The following is a 21,653-nucleotide window of genomic DNA, read 5'->3' as shown; positions in this document are numbered from 1 at the left end:
GATCATGACCTGAGCCGAAGTCGGATGCCCAACCGACTGAGCCACCCAGGCGCCCCATGTATTTCTTTTTTAAATGTTTATTTATTTATTTTGAGAAAGAGAGAGATAGTGAGGGGGGAGGGGCAGAGAGAGAAGGAAAGAGAGAATCCCAAGCAGGCTCCCCTCTTTCAGTGCAGACCCCGATGCAGGGCTTGAACCCATGACTGTGAGATCATGACCTGAGCCGAAATCAAGATTTAGATGCTTAACCAAATGGGCCCCATCTCTCTCTATATTTGTAATGTTTTCTTATTCCCTCTTCTTTGACAAAAGAGCATAATACATATGCGTTTTTGCCTGTTATATTTAGCTATAAGTGACCTATAACATTGTATTAGTGTTAGGTGTGTGTATGTGTGTATCCTTGCTTTTTTGTACTTTGCTTTTCTACTTAACATCTGGAAGTGATTCCATGTCAGCTCATGCAGATCGTCCACAGCTTGTTTTACAGCCCACAGCACTCTGCTGTATGTATGTGCCAGGGCTCATCAGTCTCCAAGTTTGAATATTTAGGGAGTTTCCTGTAGTTCGTAATTACACATAATACTGCAGTGAATAACTTGTGCATATGTATTTTCATATTACTGGAGAAGTATCTTCAGGGTAAGTTCTTAGATGTAGGATTGCTGAGTTGAAATGTGAAAACATATGTAGTTTTGTTACATATTGCCAAACTCCCTTCCGTAATGGTAGAGCTATTTTGCATTCCTACCAGCAATGTATGAAAATACCTTTGCTCCCACAGCTTCACCAACAGAGTGTATTATCAAGCTTTTAAACTTTTACCAATCTGCTAGATAAGAAATGGCACCTCAGAATAGTTTTAATTTGAATATCTTGTATTATAAGTGAAGCTGAACATGTTTTCAAATATTTAAGGGCCATTTTTGTATCTTACAAGTTGTCTAGTCACATCTTTTGTCTTATTTTTCTGTAGGATTTTTAATCACTTTGCCTTCTTCAAATTTTAAAAGTTCTTTGTTGGGTATTGGGGACATCAGTCTTTTATCTGTGATATGCATTGCAAATGTTTTCTATTATTTATCTTTTGACTTTGCTTTTTTTTTTTTGCCATGCAAAATTTCTAAAAATTTCTAATCTTGTTAAATTTATCAGTCTTTTATTGCATCTGGATTTTGAGTCATAATTAGAAAACCTTTTTCTACATCTCCTTTATAGGAAAATTTACTCATATTTTCTTTAGATTCAGGAAAAGACTCATAGCAGATTATTTCTAGTAAGAAAACCAGCAGACACTTTGTGCTTATTCTGGAGTCTCTTGTGCATGGTTTTCTGACAACAGGATAGATAGTAATTAAGTACTCAGACCTACCAGGCAGTTTAGCTTTTAACTCCTGCAAATGGATAAACTAAATTCATAGAGATTACCATTCGGGTGAAGTTAGACTTTCTGTTAGTCACAGTATTGAGAATATAATTCATTTTTAAAAAACTGTTTGATTAGTGTATTTTGAATTATCCCTAAGACCAATGTACCCTTTCTGAGATTCTTGTCTGTTAATTGTTCCTTTTCTTGAACATGGTTTCTCCCTGACTCCCTTGAGCCTTTTGCCCCGTCTCGTCACCATCTTAGAACTCTGTCTGACCTCAGGGCTAAGGTATCTGGAGGGAGGTTTTAGGCCATGACATTTCTTAGCTTGTTCTCTCTGACCTTGACTGAGAGACTTGGAGTGCCAATTACTTTTGAGTGGGGGACAGGCAAGGGACTAAGAAATAGGTCCCCACATCCTTTCTCTGTAGAGACTTATGCTGTTGAGCTCACAGCAGTCCAGAGGCTGGGAGGGAGCAGGTTCCCTTCTCTTACTGAGTAATTGAAAATAATGTTATGGTGAATCATTTTCATACAGTGAAAAATGAAGACGGAGGCCAGGGATCAGTGAATTGATGCTGAGCCATCATCATCTCTTTAAAACTCCCCATGTGATGATGGACCAGAACAAGCAGGAAGGGGCCTGGGGTCCTGTTCCAGCTCTAATAGTCTCTGCATGTATGACCATAGGCCAGCTACTTTCTGACCTTTAATTTTCTTTGTCTTAAAAATCAGGTGGTCTCTGAGAACTTTTCCAGCCCCAGCGTTTTAAATTCTTCTTGTTTATTTTATTTCCTACTTTTAATATATTTAATTGTTATATTCTCCAAACTGCTAAGTACGTGAGTCTTTGCCTTTTTTTTTTTTTAACCAGATATTTACCTTCTAAATATTCTTGGTCTTTTTTTTTTTTTTTTTTTTTTACTTTTTTACATTTATTTATTTTTGAGAGAGTGAGAGTGGAGGAGGGGCAGAGAGAGAAGGAGACACAGAATCCGAAACAGGCTCCAGGCTCTGAGCAAGCGTTCAGCACAGAGCCCAATGCGGGGCTCGAACCCACGAACCGTGAGATCATGACCTGAGCCGAAGTCAGACACTTAACCGACTGAGCCACCCAGGCACCTCTAAATATTCTTGGTCTTAAGAGCGTGAATATTTAGATAAGTCAGATAAGTTGATTGCTACTTGACATTTTATCATTTCTGTTTGAGTGTAAACTCCATGGGAGCTGGAACTTGGCCTTCAGCACTTTAAAATAAATGGTAAATAGTGTATTTCTTCTTGGTGTGGCTTAGTTCTAGAAGGGGAGATCAATTCTAGGAGCTAAGTGACATTGAGGTAGGCCTTATGTTTCAGGTTTATTACCATAGAGACCAGTAACTTGACTTTGTTTCGTGGCCCTAAATTGTACCCCTCCATAACTGTGGCCAGAGGTCATAAAAATGCATTCATTATTGGATGCAGAAAGGATTAGGTGGAAGTGTAGGTTGATCCTTATAGACCTATCCTAGCAGCTTGAAAAACAACTCAAAATATGGTAATGAATTCATGTTGAAACTCCCAGTATCCACCCCCTCCCCAGTTTATGTTATGCTGTTTAATTTGTATAATGGGATATCCTTCATGTCTAAAGAATGGAGAATTTAGTTATTAAAAGAGAATCCATTCTCAGCTGGTATGATATTTATTAGGAACATTTGGCCCTATTGTTGAGCAGCTATCTTATTTTTCTTATGTGGAAAAAAGAGCCAGTTAAATTTTCAAAGATGTGACCCAGAGCCAGATGTTCTCTTGCAGTAGCCCACATCCCTTTTCAATGACAAAAAGTACAAAACAATTCGTGTTGCCACATAACAGCCAATGATTATCATAGATTTAGCTTAATATAGAAGGAAAGGCCAAGACTTTCATGTAGTATAAAATTTATTTAAGTTCTATGGATTTATAATCATTACTATAAATGGAAAGCTTCTTTTCTAGAGTAATTTATACCTAGAAAGTCAATTTTTCATATTTTTTTCCTAGTGACAGTGAATAGTGGTTATTGTTTTACTGTTGATTTAAAAAAAATTAAAATACATACATAAAAAATTTTGACTAAGTTTTCATTCAACCCATTTAAAAAACATGAAGCCTCCTCTGTGTGCTAGCTACCATGATAAGTGTTATGGTATAGGAGTAAATAAGATGAACATGGATGTTATTAATTTGTTTTTAAGTACAGAAAACCTATTAATATTGGCTTCAGCAATTATTAAAAGGAATGGGTTGGCTCATGGAACTAAAAACCTCCAAGGGATATCAGGTTTGAGTCATGGCTTGGCCCCTTGGTACCTGGTGTCTCTCCATCTCTCTGCTTCTGTCAATGTTGGCTTCATAGGCAGGCTCATTGAGTGTGGTTGCCCTTGGCAACCTGAGACCAATAGTCTCCCAATTCTTACTCTGGTGAAAAAGAGAGACTGCTCTTCCCCAGTAAAAGTGCTGGGCTTGACTCTTACTATGTGGAGCCGGTCAGAGGCCTAAACCTGAACCAGACACTGTGGGCAAAGGGAGACGGTGCCCTGATTGGCAAGATCTGAGCCAGGGGTACACGGAGCCATCCCTTTTCTAGCAAGTAGACTGAGAGTAGGGAATGGTGAGAGTAGGAGAATGGAGAGAGAGTAAGGGAAAATCAAGGCCCTAGCCTAGAAGCAGGGACTGAATGGAGTCAACAGTAACCACTATCTACCTTCCAGCCTCTGTGGTGGTGGCGGTGGTGGCAGTGTTACGATAGAGAAAATCCGGCTGCAGTAGGAGCATCCCGCAGGAGCATTTCAGTACAAAGCTTACTGTGAAGCGTGATGAATAACAACAATAAACAATGGACACTTAAGATTACACGCTTAAAGGAAACATAATTTGGTGAAGGACCATGGCAATTAACCTTACTTTGGACATTTTGGGGCAGCCTGTTGAGTCCGTGCTTGTGAGCTGCCTCTGGGCCAGGTCAGTGCCGCAAGATTGCTGGCTGAACTGTAACTACCCCAAGGCAGTGATGACTAGCTCCAGATCCCCTAGGTGTGTCGAACATTCTACATCTCCATATAATAGGTTTAATATTGTGACACTGAATCAGCCACCCTCTGTTGCACTTTCTGTCGGGGAGGGAGGTCAGTGGGCTGCAGGGTAAGGTGTGCCTGGGGACTCAAATCACTGCCCGAGGCAGAGCCAGGACCGTGGAGGGACCGGAGATGGAAGAGGGGACTTTGGAGGTGGAAGGGTGATCATAGAACATTTCCAAAAGTGGCTTTTGAGATGGGCCCTGAGAGTTTTTGCCCGACTTTGGGAGTGTTGCCTCACTTTGTCTGCGATCTTCCCTCCTGGGAGTCCCTGAGGGCTGCTCTTCCCATGGAGGTGTCAGCACTCCTGGGTTGGTGACCATTCTCCATACTCACCTGTGAGGACTGTTCTCGGAGGGATCACCGAGCTCAGGGAACATTCATCCAGTGGCCAAGTGAGCTTGCTTGAGGTCGATCGGCTCCTGGGTGATCAAGGACACTCGCTGAAGACAGAAGCAGGAGTGTAGTCTGGCCTGGACCCTGAGGACAGTTGCTTGACCTCTGGTGGTGGCTGAAAGTACAGTAGCCACTACCAGGCATATTCAGAGATGTGTCAGTTTATTCGGTGGAGTGTCCTGTAACCTTTGTAACTTGGTGACCAGTGAAAATGCTTTTTTATGAGAAAGTTTATCAGCATCTTTTTATATTAGTCACTAGATTCAGCAAAACCCAAATGGTAGTGCAGACATTCAGTTTATGGTCACTGGTAATGGTTGAATACAAATCATGTTTACTGATTAGCTCCCCATTAGTTTAGTTTTAGTTTTTTAAGTGTGCCCCTGAGTCACTGAGTATCCTGCCCCACTGCCTTCTACCTGTGTGTGTGCACGTCTTGGTGGGTAGGGTGGGTAGTGGGGGCAGGGTAGGGTGAACATAAGTGCATGCACACACAAATCAGGTGGGAATGGTTTTGCTGATATTATCCCTCTTAGAGGAAGGAGGTGGTTAACACAGAGTAGCCTGGTTTCGTCCCTGAATCCATTCACCACAACCACATTGGCCTTGTGCTTTCTGTGACTGTGCCATTGTATTCCCACCTCTGAATCTCCCATGGTGAGTTCCCTCCTCTCTTAATCCCCAGGAAAAGTGGTTCCATTTTCAGGACTCCACTTAGGCCTACCTTTCCCTAAAGCTCCTCACCATTTGGACCTCTTGTCCCAGAGACCACCCCCCACCCCACTTCAGCACTCAGTGATTCTGCAGCCACTCACAGATTGTTGTTTTACCACTTGCTGCACGTAGAACTCATTGCCTTCTGTGATTGTTTTAGGGCTGTGCACATCATCTGGTTTATGTTATTTGAGTTAGATCCTTTGAGGGACTGCTGAGCTACAAGAAATGGCCCAGATGAGGTAAAACTGAAGAACTAAAGAATTTTAAGCCTATCTCTATATTGAAAGTTGACTTAAGAAAAACTGCTGCACTTAAAAAGATTAATTTACATAAGGGTGTATTATTTGTCAACATGGGTCACATCTTAACTTTGTTGTTCCTTTGCCCACACTTTAGACCTGAATCCTAAAAAGTAGTATTTTGTTTATATAGCCTGGGTTGTTTGTGGAAGGAAGATATTTCCATATGGCTGATTCATTCAGGGAAGTTGTTGCATAGCTAACTAGGTATCTTGAGTTGGGTTCTGAGAACTAATTATATAATATGGGTTTTAGATTTTATGTTTAATACTTTCAAGTGAAAGTATAAGACCATGTGCTTATTGCCCATATTACTGATCTTCCGAAAGGGTAGTTAAAGACATCATGGTACAAAGAATGTATGATTTGGAGTTAGATGGATCTTGCGGCAACTCTGGGTTTTATCACTTAGGAGTTGAAAAATCTTCAACATGGTGTCTTAGCTATGAATAAGGATTCTAAAATCATATAGGACTATTGTGAGAATAAAACGGGATAATGTTTATTTCCTACAGAAAATATCTAGTACAGTGTTTTACCCTGAAAAGATGCTCAGTAAATAACTACCTAGGCTTTCTATAACAGTGAAATGAAAAATACACAGTATGCTTCGTGACCCAAACCTTTAAATTTGGGGATACTGCTTCACAGTTATCATCTGATAAAATCATCAGAATAGTGGCTTGCTGTGCACGCCTGTGAAAGCGGAGAACTCCTGCCAGGCCCGCTTCCTCTAGGGCTGCCCCGCCAGGACCTGCCCCAGCTGGCAAGGGAAGTGGACCCACTGCAGCAGCAGAGGTGGAGGGAAACGGGTTTCCTAGGTGGTGGCGTGTTCAGGTGGTCCAGGGCTCACGGTTGAGCCCTGGGAGAGGTAGGAGTTGTGCACAAATTGTGCTCCATAGGTGTGCTTAACTTGGAGCCGCTTGTGAATGAGTTTGGGCTTTGTCTGTGCTTCATCTGCGAAGTGTTGCTCGGGTTCCTGACAAAGGGCTAAGTGAGAACACTCAGTGCTGCTAGAAACAGGGTCCAGAACAATGTTGTGATTTCGCTTCGCCACACTTTGGCTGGTTGAATCATTGTTGGTATACTTTTACTCTTTTCGTGTTTCCAGCCAAACAAAACACAAGTAATTCTGGGAGGGGGCCATGATGAGAAGGCTTAAGGCTCTTTGTTTTCATCTGTCAGGATAAATAGTTTCACTTAAAATGAAAATACTAATAAAATGAGGGGCGCCTGGGTGGCTCAGTCGGTTGGGTGTCCGACTTTGGCTCAGGTCATGATTTCACAGTTTGTAGTTTTGAGCCCGGTGTTGGGCTCTGTGCTGACAGCTCTGAGCATGGAGCTGCTTTGGATTCTGTGTCTCCCTCTCTCTGCCCCTATTCGGCTTGCACTCTGTCGCTGTCTCTCAAAAATAAACAAACATGAACAAAAAATTTAAAAATACTAATAAAAGGAAATACGTGGAGAAAATACTAATAAAATGAAGTATATGAATTATCTCTATCACTGTGTCTAGCTTATCAGCTTTTAGTGCTAGAAGTTCCAATATTTTGGGTTCTGAAGGTTCATTTAGGCAAAGTAATGATTTAAGACTGGTCTAGACTTTCAGCTTTGGCTAGAGGAAAACCCTTTCATCTGCTCCTTTACTTTTTTCCCTCCTAAAAAAATAAATAAGCTTACATTTCTACCCTCTCTTTATGCCTGGAATAATTATGATTCCATAATTCTTTGATTTTTGCTACAAGCATATTTGGCATAAGTTTAATGTATGTGCAGGGGTGCCTGGGTGTCTCAGTCAGTTAGGCGTCCGAGTCTTGATTTTGGCTCAGGTCATGATCTTGTGGGGTTCATGAGATTGAGCCCTGCATTGGGCTCCGCATTCACAGTGCAGAGCCTTCTTGAGATTCATTCATTCATATTCATTCTCTCTCTCTCTCTCTCTCTCTCTCTCTCTCTCTCTCTCTGTCTCTCAAAATAAATAAATAAACAAACAAACAAACTTAACTTAAAGTAAAATGTATGTGCATATTTTTTTTCAAAATTTGGATGTAAAATACAATCACATCTTTATCTGTATATACGAGATAAAGTTCAGTTATGAAATTCCAGATATAGAAATGTCATGTAGGTTTTTTCCCTAGTAAATAATTTTTTGTTTTACTTTTTTCCTAAAATAAGCTGTCACAGTAAAAAAAATGGTTATAAAGCTGTCAACAAATTGGAATTCCTTATTGTTCTGCACTGCAAGGGTAATTGACGTGAATAATATGGTCCTAAGGCATTACAGTATTCCAAAGTGCCATCTGAATCATTAAAGAAGCATTATTTAAAGTGTACTTTTTTAGTTTATTAAGTTTTATTGCATGGTAATTAATTGAAAAGTAGAGATCTGCATATTTCATATTTCATATGAGAACTTTCTTATTTAAAAAGTAATATGACTCATAAACATATATAACATATAAATATAGAAATATAAAATACTGTATAGGCACACATCCCTAGTCCAATCACTTCTTCCCATTCTATGGCTAACCCTGGTCTTTGGTTTGGGTTACTGCACTGACCTAGCTGGTCATCTGCTTCTCCTCTGGACTTTCCATTAATCCACACAATGGTGAGAATATTATTTCCAAACATTAGGAAATCCCCTCACCCCTCTGATTTGAATAGCTCCTGACCTGCCCTTTCCTCTGACTTCCTCCTGTCCCCCCTGAGGTGCAGTGTGCACACTCACCTCCTATGGCCCAAGGGCCAGGGCCCAAGTTCCACAGTCCCTCTGCCCGGTTGGTGCCTTCTCTCATGTAGATGTCTGTTATTTAAGGTTGCTTCCTCAGAAGGGCTTACCCTGACCAAGCCACAAGTTGTCCCTTCTCCAGCTTTCTTGCCTATCACAATTAGATTCTTTTACCCCTGAAATAACATTTGGATTCCATTACCTCTATGATTAAGAATCTAGAAGAGTTTTCTAAATTGTTTATCTCATCAAATGTGAACTCTGCTACCTGGATTTCTTTTTTGATTTACTCTCAGGTGAACATTTATGCTTTATACAGTATACCTAGAGTCCCATCCCTTGCTGAGATGCTTATAACAGTGGGTCACTTAAACAGCATCACTGTAAATAATGTCATAAATCCCAAATGCTGACTATATGCATGCTATGAAAGATCTTATGGTCTTTCTCTGTGTTTATATATGCTATTACAGAGCTTGGGTGGGTGTGCACCTGTCCTTTGGTACTTGGCACTTGTATTTCCATGTACCTCAGATGGTCCTGAGTTATGTGGTATTGAACCACACATGCTCACATTTAGGCTCCTGGATGAAAAACCAGAATAAGATGAAGGCTGGACGCTTGGTTAAGCTGGTTCTCTTAGTCATGGCCTGCTGTTCTCCCTTAGTGTGGACCAAGGTGAGTGGTTCTCATGATGGGGTTTGCATTTTGCTTCTCCAGCTCTGTGTCGGGTCTGTTCTTGAGGCAGAGGCTGAGCAAGACTTAATTTCAATTCCTGAGTGGAGGGGGCTCAGCAACCTGCTTCTGCAAATCAGCAACAGTGAGAGTAGGCCGTGCTATTAACTTAAAATGGTATTGTTTCATTTACAGTTGATGGTTACATGTGTTGTGTTCTTAAGAGGTGAAGAAACACTGGTGGCGTTTCCTGGGAAGCACAGTCTTGGCGGTAGTGCTCTCTTTTATAACTGTGAGCTGATGTATTTTTTGACTCACAGACTGGCTCCCTTGTGCACGTCAGGATTGTCTGCATCAACAAAGCTGAATTTGTCATTTGTAATTATTCAGTAGCATCTTTTCATAGAGCTATACCATTCTTTGTCAAAGCATTCACTCACTGGGGGCATTTGAAAAGTATTTTCGAGTTTTCCTTAAACAATTTTACTATCTTTGTATAAATTCCTTTGGGATTATTTTTTGACTTTCAGTCTCGAAAGCGGAATTAATAGGATCACCAATTTGAGTAATTTAAATGTTCTGTATTTCCAGAAGGATTGGCAAAATGGTGAACACCAGATATTTTGAAGACTCCTAGAGTCTAGAAGGTCTAGGTCATAAGGCGTCTTAATTTTTTTTGCAGCCAATTAAAGGATTTAAAGTAGTGTACTATGGTTTTAGTTTTTATTTCTTCATTAATCTGGTTGAAAATTTTCATTTTTATTTAGTTTGAGAGACAGTGAGTGGGGGAGGGGCAGAGAGAGAGAGGGAGACAGAATCTCAAAGCAGCCTCCCTGCTGTCAGTGTAGAGCCCAACACAGGGCCCAAACTCATGCACCCTGAGATCATGACCTGAGCCGAAACCAAGAGTTGGATGCTTAACTGACTGAGACAACCAGGTGCCCCATAGGTTGAAATTTTAAAATAATATTTTGGGGCTCCCGCATGGCTCAGTCAATGATGTTGGCTCAGATCATGATCTCACGGTTTGTGAGTTTGAGACCTGAGTCGAGCTTTGTGCTGACAGCTCAGAGCCTGGAGCTTGCTTTGGTGTCTCCCTCTCTCTCTGCCCCTCGCCTGCTTGTGCTCTCTCTTTCTCTCTCTCTCAAAAATAAATAAACACGGGCGCCTGGGTGGCTCAGTCAGTTAAGCAGCCGACTTCGGCTCAGGTCATGATCTCACGGTCCGTGAGTTTGAGCCCCGCGTCGGGCTCTGTGCTGACAGCTCAGAGCCTGGAGCCTGTTTCAGATTCTGTGTCTCCCTCTCTCTGACCCTCTCCCGTTCATGCTCTGTCTCTCTCTGTCTCAAAAATAAATAAACGTTAAAAAAAAAAATTAAAAAAAAATAAACATTAAAAAAATAAGGCAATATGTCATTTTGCCATCTGTGTAGATAGACTGATATTGATTGTTAAATTTGGGGGATATAGGAAATTTTTTATATGTTATATTTAAAATCGTGTTTTCTCCACCCATTAAAATATTAGGTTCTTTAAAAAAAAATCAGCAACTTATTTTATGTTTCATCACATCCTCTATATGTCTAACAATCCCATTTAGCTTTATTTTACAGCTAAAATAAATACATAAACCTCTCTGTTCTAAATTTTTATTAGGATTTAAACAACAAAGGAAAGAAAAATAAGATTTTTTTCCTTTCAGAAGATTTTTTGGTATTTATGGCTATTCATTTTTTCTGATAAATTTTACTATCATTTTTTTTTTTTTTTATTCCTAGTAGCCTGGAGAGCAGGTTCTAGCTATGAAAAACGTTTGGGACCCAAAAAAGGGTGAGCCAGCTAGAAATCCTCACACAGGATTGATGTTGGTCTGTGGCGTGTGGTCCATCTGCCTCCCAGACTGCCTGGCTCCAGTAATGTGTCTGCTTCTCTCATCCCCACCTCCTGTGGCTTTGCCAATAGTTTTCCACTGAGAGTTTGATAATGCTTCAAACCTACATATTAACCGGGCACATGTCTCCATTGCTATATTTAGTGTTCCAGATAGAATCGTCATGTATCTCTCCATTTGTCTTTGTGTATCTCTCAGTAGGGTTTTATATTTTCTTTAAATAGATTGCTTATATCCTACTTTAATTTAATTCCCCCAAATTGTTCTTTTTTTAACATTTTTCAGTATTTATTTTTGAGAGAGACAGAGTGTGAGTGGGGGAGGGGCAGAGAGAGAGGGAGACACAGAATCTGAAGCAGGCTCCAGGCTCTGAGCTGTCAGCACAGAGCCTAACGAGGGACTCGAACTCACCAACTGTGAGATCTTGACCTGAGCCGAAGTTGGTTGCTCAAACCACTGAACTACCCAGGTGCCCCAGCCTGAAATTACTTTTATCGCATATGTGATTGCTTTACAATTCCATTTCCAGATCATAGATTTGTATAATTTTTTAAAATTTTGAAGCCATAGAAAAATAAACATATTCAGTATGTATATATATATATTTCAGTACTCTTTTAACTTGAAAGCAGTGTGCTTACTAAAATGTGCAGTGTGTCTTCTCTTCTGCTCTACCTGAAAATACCTTTTCACCTTCCAGCTATAAGTTTACGGCTTCTCTAATTAGTTCAGGTATCTCTTTATGGAGTGCTATTTGTGGAGATACAGATAAAGAGTGTTAAGACATGTTCAAATGCAGTGGTACTTGTATTTTCGGTTTTAATTCAGATCCTTAAGAATAGATCATTTTTTTAAATGTTTATTTTTTGCAGGGAAGGGGCAGAGAGAGGGAGAGAGAGAATCGCAATCTGTGCTGACAGCACAGAGACCAACATGGGGCTCAATCTCATGAACGGTGAGATCATGACCTGAGCCAAAATCAAAAGTCAGACGCTTAACTGACTGAGCCACCCAGGTGCCCTTAGATCATTCTTAAAGTCTCTGTAAGCACTAAAAAAAATTTTTTTCTGGATATTGAAGCAATGTGAATTCTGAATAAAGCCTTTGACTTTGAGATTCTCTGAAGTGGTTTTATGTTAAGAATGTCAGAGAACAACATCCTCTCTGAATTAGCCACAGTGGTTGTGGCTGATACTGGTTCCCAAGTCTTCAGGGGATCTTCCTGTTGGCCCAGGAGATGTGTCCTTAACCTGAAGATCCTTTGGGGTTCCTCACTACTGTTTGCTAAGGAACCCCTCTTGCATTTTGGAGTAATCTTATAACCACTGTACCTTTGGGATTTTACTAGAGGATTATCGTCTTTATTCCCCAGTATTTGGCTTCTTCTTGGAGAAAAGTATTTAATAATTGTTAGTTGACAGAAAGAATGAGTGAACTAGTGAGGATAGAAGCAAAAGTGTGAAGCAAAAGTGTGAGTAACTTTGGTGTGTTTTAACTTCTTTTAGTTCATCTCTAAGGCATTTGGACAGTGTCCAACTGCATGATGTCATTACTAAGCAAGTGAAGTGCACATTCTAGTGTGCTAATAGGCCAGCATTTTCCATCTGTGTTAGTGCATTTGCAGATTGGTATCACCCTGAACAAGTACAAAACTCTGTCTTCTTGGACAGACTTGGAATGTGTGTAATAGGCAGACTTAGCAGAGTATCAGTTTTCTCTTGTTTCATTGCTTAAAAAATCAAACCAAAATACTTGTTGGGGCATTTGGTGACCAATGTGAATAAAGGATGCTTGTTGTCAGGTGTAAGTAAAATCACCATATAGTGAGATCGTAGTTGGATAAAGGTATGTGGAAGCAGTGAGGAGAATGTGATAGAATTCTTTAGGGGATGGTTCAGAGCAGCTGGATTGTAAGTGGTTTTGAAGGGTAAATAGAAGTTTGTGAAGAGACTCGTTTGTCCAAGGGTGAGCATATTGTACAGTAAATGGGGCCATGAGTACCATGGAAGGGATAATGTCGTCCCACTGATGGGATAATGTCATCCTGTGGAAGCAGCTGAAGGCATTTTTGTCAAAGGCATATACAGTAGCTCTGTGTGCATCATGTAGGTTACGAATTAAAGAAGAGGGACTGGGAGCCGGGACTTTAGGGTTTTGCAGGAATCCAGGCACAGGTTTGCTCAGGCCATAGAGATGGGAATAAAGAGGGCAAATTTAAAAGATACGGAAGAGGTCAAATTATGGTATCACTGACAGGTTTGATATGGAGGGCAAGTAAGGAGGACCTCACAGTTCTGACTCCCAAATTTATGAACGGATGTGACTAAGGTAAATAACATAGACTTCATTGTGGGACTTGTTGCATTTGAGGATCAGGTAGGATGTCTAGGAAAAGTTCTGTAAAATTTGTACACACAACAGCATGGATGAATCTCAAGAACATTATGCTCAGTGAGGAAGATAGATACACATGACAGTGTACATGGTGCATGATTCCATTTATATGAAACTCCAGAAGAGACACATCTAATCTCTAGTGTCCAAAAGCAGATCAGTGTTTGTCTGGGGGGATTCAGTGGGTTGGGGTGCATTAGGATATTTGGGTTGATGGAATCTTGGTTGTGGTCAAAATTCATTAAAAGGTACACTTTAATGCGTGCATTTTATTATACATGAATTATACCTCAGTAAAATTGATTTTTAAAAATTCAGGTTCAAGAGGGAGGTCTGGGCCAAAGACAAGTAAACATTTGGGGGTTAGTAAATAAGTTGTAGGTTGTGGTTGGAATTCCATGGGTGAATGAACTTGTCTCCACCAAGTAGGAGGAGAAGAGGGCCAGAGAAAGAGATCTGGGGACACCAGCCATGAAGGACAGGGGAAAGGAGAGGAGGAGCCTTTGGAGAGAAGATTAGTGCTTAGGGGTGATGGACTAGAGGACAGTGGCATGAATCCCAGGAAGAGAATTCCCGTGGAGAGAGGGACCTGATGTTTCTCTTGCTGCAAAGGTGTCAAGGTGGGACTGTAGGAGTTAGCAGTTTGGAGGTTACTGTTTTTCAGTGACATCACGGTTGTTTTTGGGTGTTGAGGTGAGAAGGGTGACAGGGTACAGAAGGCAAACACAGGACATTCTTGCTAGGAACTTTGGTGGTGAATAGGCGCAGAGAAATGGCAAGAGATTGGGGGAGTCAGGGTCTAATTCTTAACAACTTCAAGGTCTTTTTGTCATTTTATTTTATTTTATTTTATTTTATTTTATTTTATTTTTTATTTTTATTTTTATTTTTATTTTTATTTTTATTTTTATTTTTATTTTTATTTTTGTAGGTTGAGGCGCTGCGGTGGCAAAGGCTGGGTTTTAGGTGGAGGCAATCAGTAGGTGAGTCCTCTAAGGAGACTGGTGCGTCAGACTTTGACATGAAGAGATAACCTGTTTTCCATTTCTCTAGAAGCAGGGGGATGAAGGCTCCAGGTTGGATGCACAGGCAGAACGTTCGTGTAGGGATGGAAAGCAGGGGACAAGGCGGAGGAGCCATGTACAGAGCACAGTGCAGCTTCAAGTAGCTCCTGGGAAGCAGGACAGGGACCCAGCCGAGGCGCAGTGAAGGACAGCTGGGTGGAGTTAAGCCTTGAGACCAGGAACCATGGGGCAGTGCCGACTGCAGGCTGTCGCCCTCCAGTGTGCCCAGCGTTTCAGAGAGGCAGGTTTCTGTCACTGATGGACAAAACAGGTAGATAACCACATTTTTTCTTTAATATGGTTACTAAGGTGTGTCACTTTATGTGCTGTGGGATGTGGTATCCACCATAGCCCTGCTACCCAGGGAGCACAGAGCATCATGTAGGAGGGTGGGCATCTGGGCCCTTTTCCCTGCCCATCTGTGACCCACTCATACTGGAGGTAAGATTGGTAGGAGTTGTATTTGTGATGAATTTTGTGACTCCTTCAATAAAGATTTTGTTTGGCTACAATTAGACCCCTTTGCTTAAGGAGAATATGCTCTTTTTTTTTTTTTTTAATTCCCAGCTTTTTGAGATGCAGTTGACAAATAAGTTGTGTAGAATGTAATGATTTCATACATGTATATGTTGCCAAATGATGGGTACCCACAGCAAGGTTAGTTAGTGAACATATCTATCACAGAGTTACGGTGTGGTTTGGTTTGCTTTAGTGGGAAGAACTTTTAAGATCTACTCTCTTAGCAGCTTTCAACTATACAATACAGTATTAACTATGCCACTGTGCTACATGTTACATCCCCAGAATTTATTCATCTGTTAACTGGAAGTTTGACCACCTTCACTCATGTCCCCCTAAGAATATGCTTTCAATGTTTGTTTGTTTTTAATTGTATTTTTGAGAGAGAGAGACAGAGCGCAAGCTGGAGGGGGCAGAGAGAGTGGGAGACACAGAATCCGAAACAGACTTGATGCTCTGAGCTGTCAGCACAGAGCCTGATGGCGGGGCTCGAACTCATGAACCGCAATATCGTGACCTGAGCCGAAGTTGGACGCTTAACCGACTGAGCCACCCAGGCAGGCACCCCTAGAATACTCTTTCTGTAATGAAAATACATGAAAAGATTAGCAGTTGTTGTTACCCAGCAGAGTTGGGCACAGGGCTTATGTCAGGCTTAGCTCTCAGCCATCAGGCCAGAGTCATTTGTTTGTGGTCTGTCTTTTAACAGGCATTTGAAATGTAAATCTTCACTTCTGTTCTGGGGACCACCCTGAGAACATTGTCTTTCCCAGAGAAGTATTGGCCCAGAAAGCACATCTGAGATCCTATGTTAACTGTGACCACAGTAAGCTCACAGGACCCCAGATGCCAGTAATTTTATCAGATTAGAGGAGAAAGATGTGGTTTTGCTGTTGTTTATACTGGCCAGGAGATCACACCTTTTGCTGTGATCCTGTGCCCAGAAAAGGAAGTGTCTCCTGGAACTTAAAATGTTTCTCTGGTTTGAGGCCTGGACCTGCCTTGCTGTGAGCGCTGCATAACCCCCTTTTACCAGGAATTCCTGCAGGTCTGGCCTTTTCCAGGTGCTGCATTTGTTGGGCTTAAGCAAGACAGAAAGCTTTCACATCCATCTTTGCTCCTTATTGGACTCTGACCTCTTGATTTGTTTCTTTGTAAAACTTAGGACCTCAGTTACATGCTGTATTCAAACAGCCTGGGTTTCTGAAGATCCTTTGGGGTTGAAGTTCTAGTTACACCACTTGGTTAAGTACAGAGGTGAACTGGGTTGTATGTATCACTTACCCTTCTGCACCTAGTGTTCACTGCTGGGAGCTAGATTATGATTATATCTGTCATGCCTACCACGTTGGAATGCCCTGGGCATTAAATAAGAGTGCCTAACAAAAACACTTCAAAAATTTTAAAGCACCACGCAAATGTTGTTTTTATTATTGTTGTAAGTCCAAAGAAGACTGATTTTCAGCCTTTCGACCCTTCCCATGCCACCTAAAGATGTATTTCTCAGCATCTTCTCTGTAAAACCGTATGGGGTGTGAGTAGGCGAGGGGAGTGATTGGACCCAAGAAACCTTGGTAAGTTTTTTTTAAACTAGACTTTGTTAAATTAAGATAATGATACAGCTGTATGAACTCTGCTTAGAGGCAAAAGTGATTCTGTGTGTGTATTTTAAGTGTGCTTTTTATTTATTGTGCTCAGAATGCTCTACTCTTGCTCTGCTAAGGTATTCTTTTTATTTAAACAAACTGCCAGTCCTCACAGTAGTGTGTGGTGTTTGTGAGAGAGTGAGAGGGAGGGGGCAAAGGAAAACTTTATTTAATTGAATTGGTCCATTTGGGAAAAATTGACTCGTGGATTTATGACTTGCTTAGACAGTTAGCACCTGTTTTGCAAAGAACTTCAGGGTGAAGCATTTCTCAGTATCATGGGTAACAAGAGAGAACAAGTGAATTTATTGGTTCTTGTAGTAAAAGAAGTGTCTTGTATAGGCTAGACATATCTCCTTAGCATGGGGTATAAAGAGACCTATGAGAAATGGTTCTGTACTAACAGGGCTCTTACTTGGGGGTAAGGTGACACATTTGTAGGCCAGTAATGTACAAATCATGAAAAACTGTAGACTGAAAGCACTGTCATAGCTTAGAGATATCATCTCTGATGAGGTCAGAAAACAGTTCAAAAGTCGCACGTTTGAACTGGGTCTTGATAGGTGATAGGTGATAGTTCCCTAACTGAAGAATGGAAAACAAGCAATGCCAACGCAGACACTGGTAGGGGATGTGAGAAGACAAGCAGCTGGGGAGGGGCGGGGCTTGTGGCAGGCTGGGCCAGGTCCAGAAGCAAGTGCTAATCCACACTATGGCATCTTTATGTGGTAGGCAAGGGTCATTTCTTATATGCATGTTTCTCTTCAGCACAAATTCTCTGATACTACACAAGGAGTAAAATGTGATGTGTTTTGTTGTAAGATAGCTTTTCATAGGAAGATAGGTAATTATTGCTTTATTCCTTCCTAGGTATAGCAAAGGCAGATAATATCTCTAATTTGTAAACTAAATTGCTTTTTTGTTCTTTAAACTAAATTTCTTAAATGCTCAGAATTTACCCTCTCTTCTCAGTTCAATAGATCCTGGCACAGAAGATTTACATTTTTGTCTTAATATGTGATGAGCTGCTCTGTGAGCTTGCGCCCTACAGATTATCTTTTGGTTTGTCCTTTGCTTGTTCATTTCATCTGGCCTTGGGGACTTGGTGATTGTTAGGCACCATTGGACCCAGGGTCAAAACTAAGTTTTTGATTTTGTTAAAGGAATTGAAATCCTTGTGCATCCCCCCCACCCTCCTCCTTTCCCTCTGAAAATGTGAGGCTAGTGTCACCATGTGTGACAGGGACTTCAGATTTCATGTTGACACAAGGTGCCTGTGGACTAAGGAGCAGTAGCACTTGTTGCTTCTGCTCAGCTTTGCTCCTGTTGTCCCACTCTGCATTCTTGGTGTCCATCTGTCCATCTGGGAGTGTTTGGTAGGGTCCACTGGAAGTAGAGACCCCTCCTCTCTGCGCCCCCCCTCCCCACCAAGAAATGGCAGACCCTTAACTCACCTTCTTCTGGGCTTGCAGTCTCTAATGAGCATATCCGTGTCTGCGCAAGAGGATGTATTATTATATATTGTGTGCCTTAAGAATTATTTCCAGGTTGATAGTTATCCTTCTGAGTGAGGTAGAAGATTAAACTAAAAAGAATATTGTTGACATTCAATGGCCACAGCTGGAAGGTTGCATTTATGAAGAATTGGGTTGTGTTACAAAATGAGTGAGTAGCAATAACTAGAAAATTGCGTGGAAGGGGAAGAAAGAAATGTATTTGACTTATTTTGTTGCTCATACATTTGCTGAATGCTGGAGGAGACGGATGATTATGAGAATAATATCTCACAGGCTCTGAGCAGGTAAAATAGGCTTTAGCAAGTGAAACACCTACTTGATAAAGAAGGTTAGGAAGACGTTCAGTCTGTGTTGTCATTCCCCCCACCAGAAATTAGCCTGTTACTGCATTTATGTTGCTGTTGGCAGAATTACATGTAATTAATGATGTGGTTGGACTCTGGTCTGCCATTTTGCTGTTTTTTATTTGTCTTACCCCCTTTTTTGGTTCCTTTGATCCTCTCTTCTTGCCACCTTTTGTGTTCACTGGATTTTTTTTCATGTATCTTTCTAACCTTCCTATTGGTTTTCAGTTTGTTTCTTTGCTGTGTTTTCTTAGTGATTGTTTTTAGGGTTTATAGCATTCATCTTGGACTTACCACAGTATACTTGGAGTGAACATTGAATCACTTCTGGTCAAATACAGGAGCCCTACAACAGTGGGGTTCCGCTTACCTCGTCTCCCCCGCCTTGTTGCTGTGGCCATGGGATTGTGCCTCTTACTCTGAGATTAGGACTGTTGGAGGTTTTCAGGCAGAGTATCAAGAGTAGCTTGCCATTGCTATTGACAGTACATCGACTGATTATTTGAATGGAGTTGTATCTAATTACACTTTTCATAAAATTAAAAAAATACGAGTAGAATGTTTGTCACTGTTTATAAGTAGCAACATGCTGCCCCTTAGCATTGAAAGAGATGAGCCATAGATCCTTAAAAGAGAACCTCAGAAGCCCATTTACACAGTGTTCCAGATTGTCTGGCTTTTCATTAGTTTTTCCTTAATTGGTGGATTAGTATTATATTTCCTTTAATCAGAAGCGAATCTTTAGCTTATAGCTTGTTCCTCACATCAGTTAGCATTTTGTTTTCCTCTTTTAGAGATGCAGCTGCTTTGTTTGTTTGTTTGTTTGTTGTTTAGCATTAATACATACACATTCTCCTCATAAAGACCTAAACTCTGTAGAAATGGATGGGATAAAATGTGAGTTTTCCTCCCAGAAGGGAGCATGTTAGGAAAGTCTCTTGGCACATGAGGAGTTTGCTGTCCGTTATCACTTTCATGTGTATTGCATCTTTTCTTTTTAATAAAGAGTATTATATGCTCCTCCAAATTATACCAACTTCCTCCTGATATTTGAAGTTTAACTTACAGATGAGTCTGTCTGTTCCATCTACTTTCCTTATGGCTTAGAACATTTTGCAGTCATCAGCATAAATTTTTTTAAGTTTATTTATTTATTTTTGAGAGAGAAAGAGAGGCAGAGAGAGAGGGAGAGAGAGAATCCCAAGCATGGGATACTAAAGTGAAGTCTGTGCTAATGGCACAGAGCCTGATGCAGGGCTCAAACTCATGAACTGTGAGATCATGACTGGAACCGCAGTCAGGAGTTGGGAGCTTAATTGACCAAGCCACCCAGGCACCCCAACATAAAAATTTAGGGGGGTTATTCATTTTGTCTCAAGAATATTCAAGCTCTGCAGCTTTGACAATTTATCTGGTAGTTGAAAAACTGGTTTAGATTACTTTTATTGGATTCTACACAGAAGGTCCCATAGCATCATTGAAATAGCTCTGTTGCATAACTGTCCTGTGTCTAAAAATAACAGTTGAGTAGCATCAGCTCTTGCCCAGGGATATGAACCCACACTGTTGGTTATTTGGACTGACTCTGACCACAGACTAGCTTTCAGTATGTCCTGCCAAGTGATCCTTCATAGAAAACACCAAGTTTGTTCCAGTGAAGTCTGATATTGTTGTAGTTCCTGACAGTACAACAGACAGACTGCGTTTTGGTGTCTGTCCAAATCTGAACTACCAGCATTGAGGGATTTTCATAATTGCATTTATACTTCTCTGAAGTCTTTGGTGCCTGGGGTTGTAGATTATCTGTCTCTGCATTTAACCCATACACAAAAAGCGTTGTGTAGTAAATCTGACTTGAAAGTCAGATGCAGAGTCATAGTCTCTGCGTTAGGGTCACGGGGTGTTTTTCAGATATATGCTGTTTGAAGTTAATACTCCTTTTATTGCCTGTTTTATCACATGAAAAGCTGTAGACCCTCCTCTTGGTGTCCAAATGTACAAGGTTACAGATAATTTACAGAGCTTAAAAATAGGCAGATAATTGTTCTGGGATCCAGATGTGGAGACTCTGAGATGACTCTTTAGGGAACATGTTGATGTGTTACAGATTGTGCAAAGGGACCAATATTTGTATATGAATCACTGTTACATCTTTGAAGGCTTTTATTTTTTTTATTCATTAGAGTGCTAGTTAGATTTTTATCTGTTATTATTTCAATCTCTATTTCCATTTGAGTTAAAGATACGATAGTTACATGTGTTTTTGTTAAGTCCGTACTCAGTGGGTATTTGCAAAATCTTTAATGAGTGCATATTAAAATAATGAAATAATGTCATAGTAAAAGAAAATTGCAGCTTTGTTAGAGATGCAGTTTCTCTTCATTCAGGTGCAAATCAAAGACAATTAGGAATTACTTACAACTTCACCTTTTAAAATAGGTGGGAAAAAATCATGATTTTGTGTTAAATATGGAAGAAATGGAACACATTGCTGAGGGCCAGGTAATTTGGCCAAGGAAATGCACAGTAAGTAAAATGACTAATAAATAACTTCTCCTGGAATTCTTCCTCATTATAATCACACTGCAGGGAAGCTTTTAAATTTAGAAAAGAGAGATAAGAATCTGAATGTTGTGAAAAATATTAGAAGCTGTCAACTTGTGGTTTTGTATCTAACTGGAAGTTAGGATATAACAGCGTAAAATTGAAAAATCAAGAGGCAGAGAGTTAGTTTAGAGGAAAGATTACTAAAGTGAAGTCAACATATCAGGATTCTGATTTGTCTCAGCCATTAATTACTTATGAAACTTTATTCTGTCTTAGCGTCTTGTATCACCTTCCTTCCCTTTGTTTTTTAAAATTATTTTTGTTGAAATCTACACCCTTTAGTAGTGGTGACCGTCTGTGGAAGGTAAACACAGTCTTGATATTTCAGAAACTGTCTCTGTTCGTCCTCACTCATTTTGGGTATGCAATGTTTGGTTAGCAG

At 40.5% G+C, this 21,653-nt stretch overlaps 1 protein-coding gene across 2 annotated transcripts in view; it reads left to right on the top strand.

Moving 5' to 3' along the window:
- Positions 1 to 21,653, top strand: part of TULP4 (TUB like protein 4) — a 173,922-nt gene that overhangs the window by 18,611 nt on the left and 133,658 nt on the right. The gene's annotated exons all lie outside the window — the stretch shown is intronic.

Source organism: Lynx rufus, unplaced genomic scaffold (assembly GCF_022079265.1).
Source record: "Lynx rufus isolate CCGP_SWC_20201006 ecotype Redwood Valley unplaced genomic scaffold, mLynRuf1.p SCAF_6, whole genome shotgun sequence".
In the NCBI taxonomy this organism is placed as follows: Eukaryota; Metazoa; Chordata; class Mammalia; order Carnivora; family Felidae; genus Lynx; species Lynx rufus.
The sequence above is the reverse complement of the archived record's forward strand: the minus strand, read 5'-3'. Positions and strand labels throughout refer to the sequence as shown.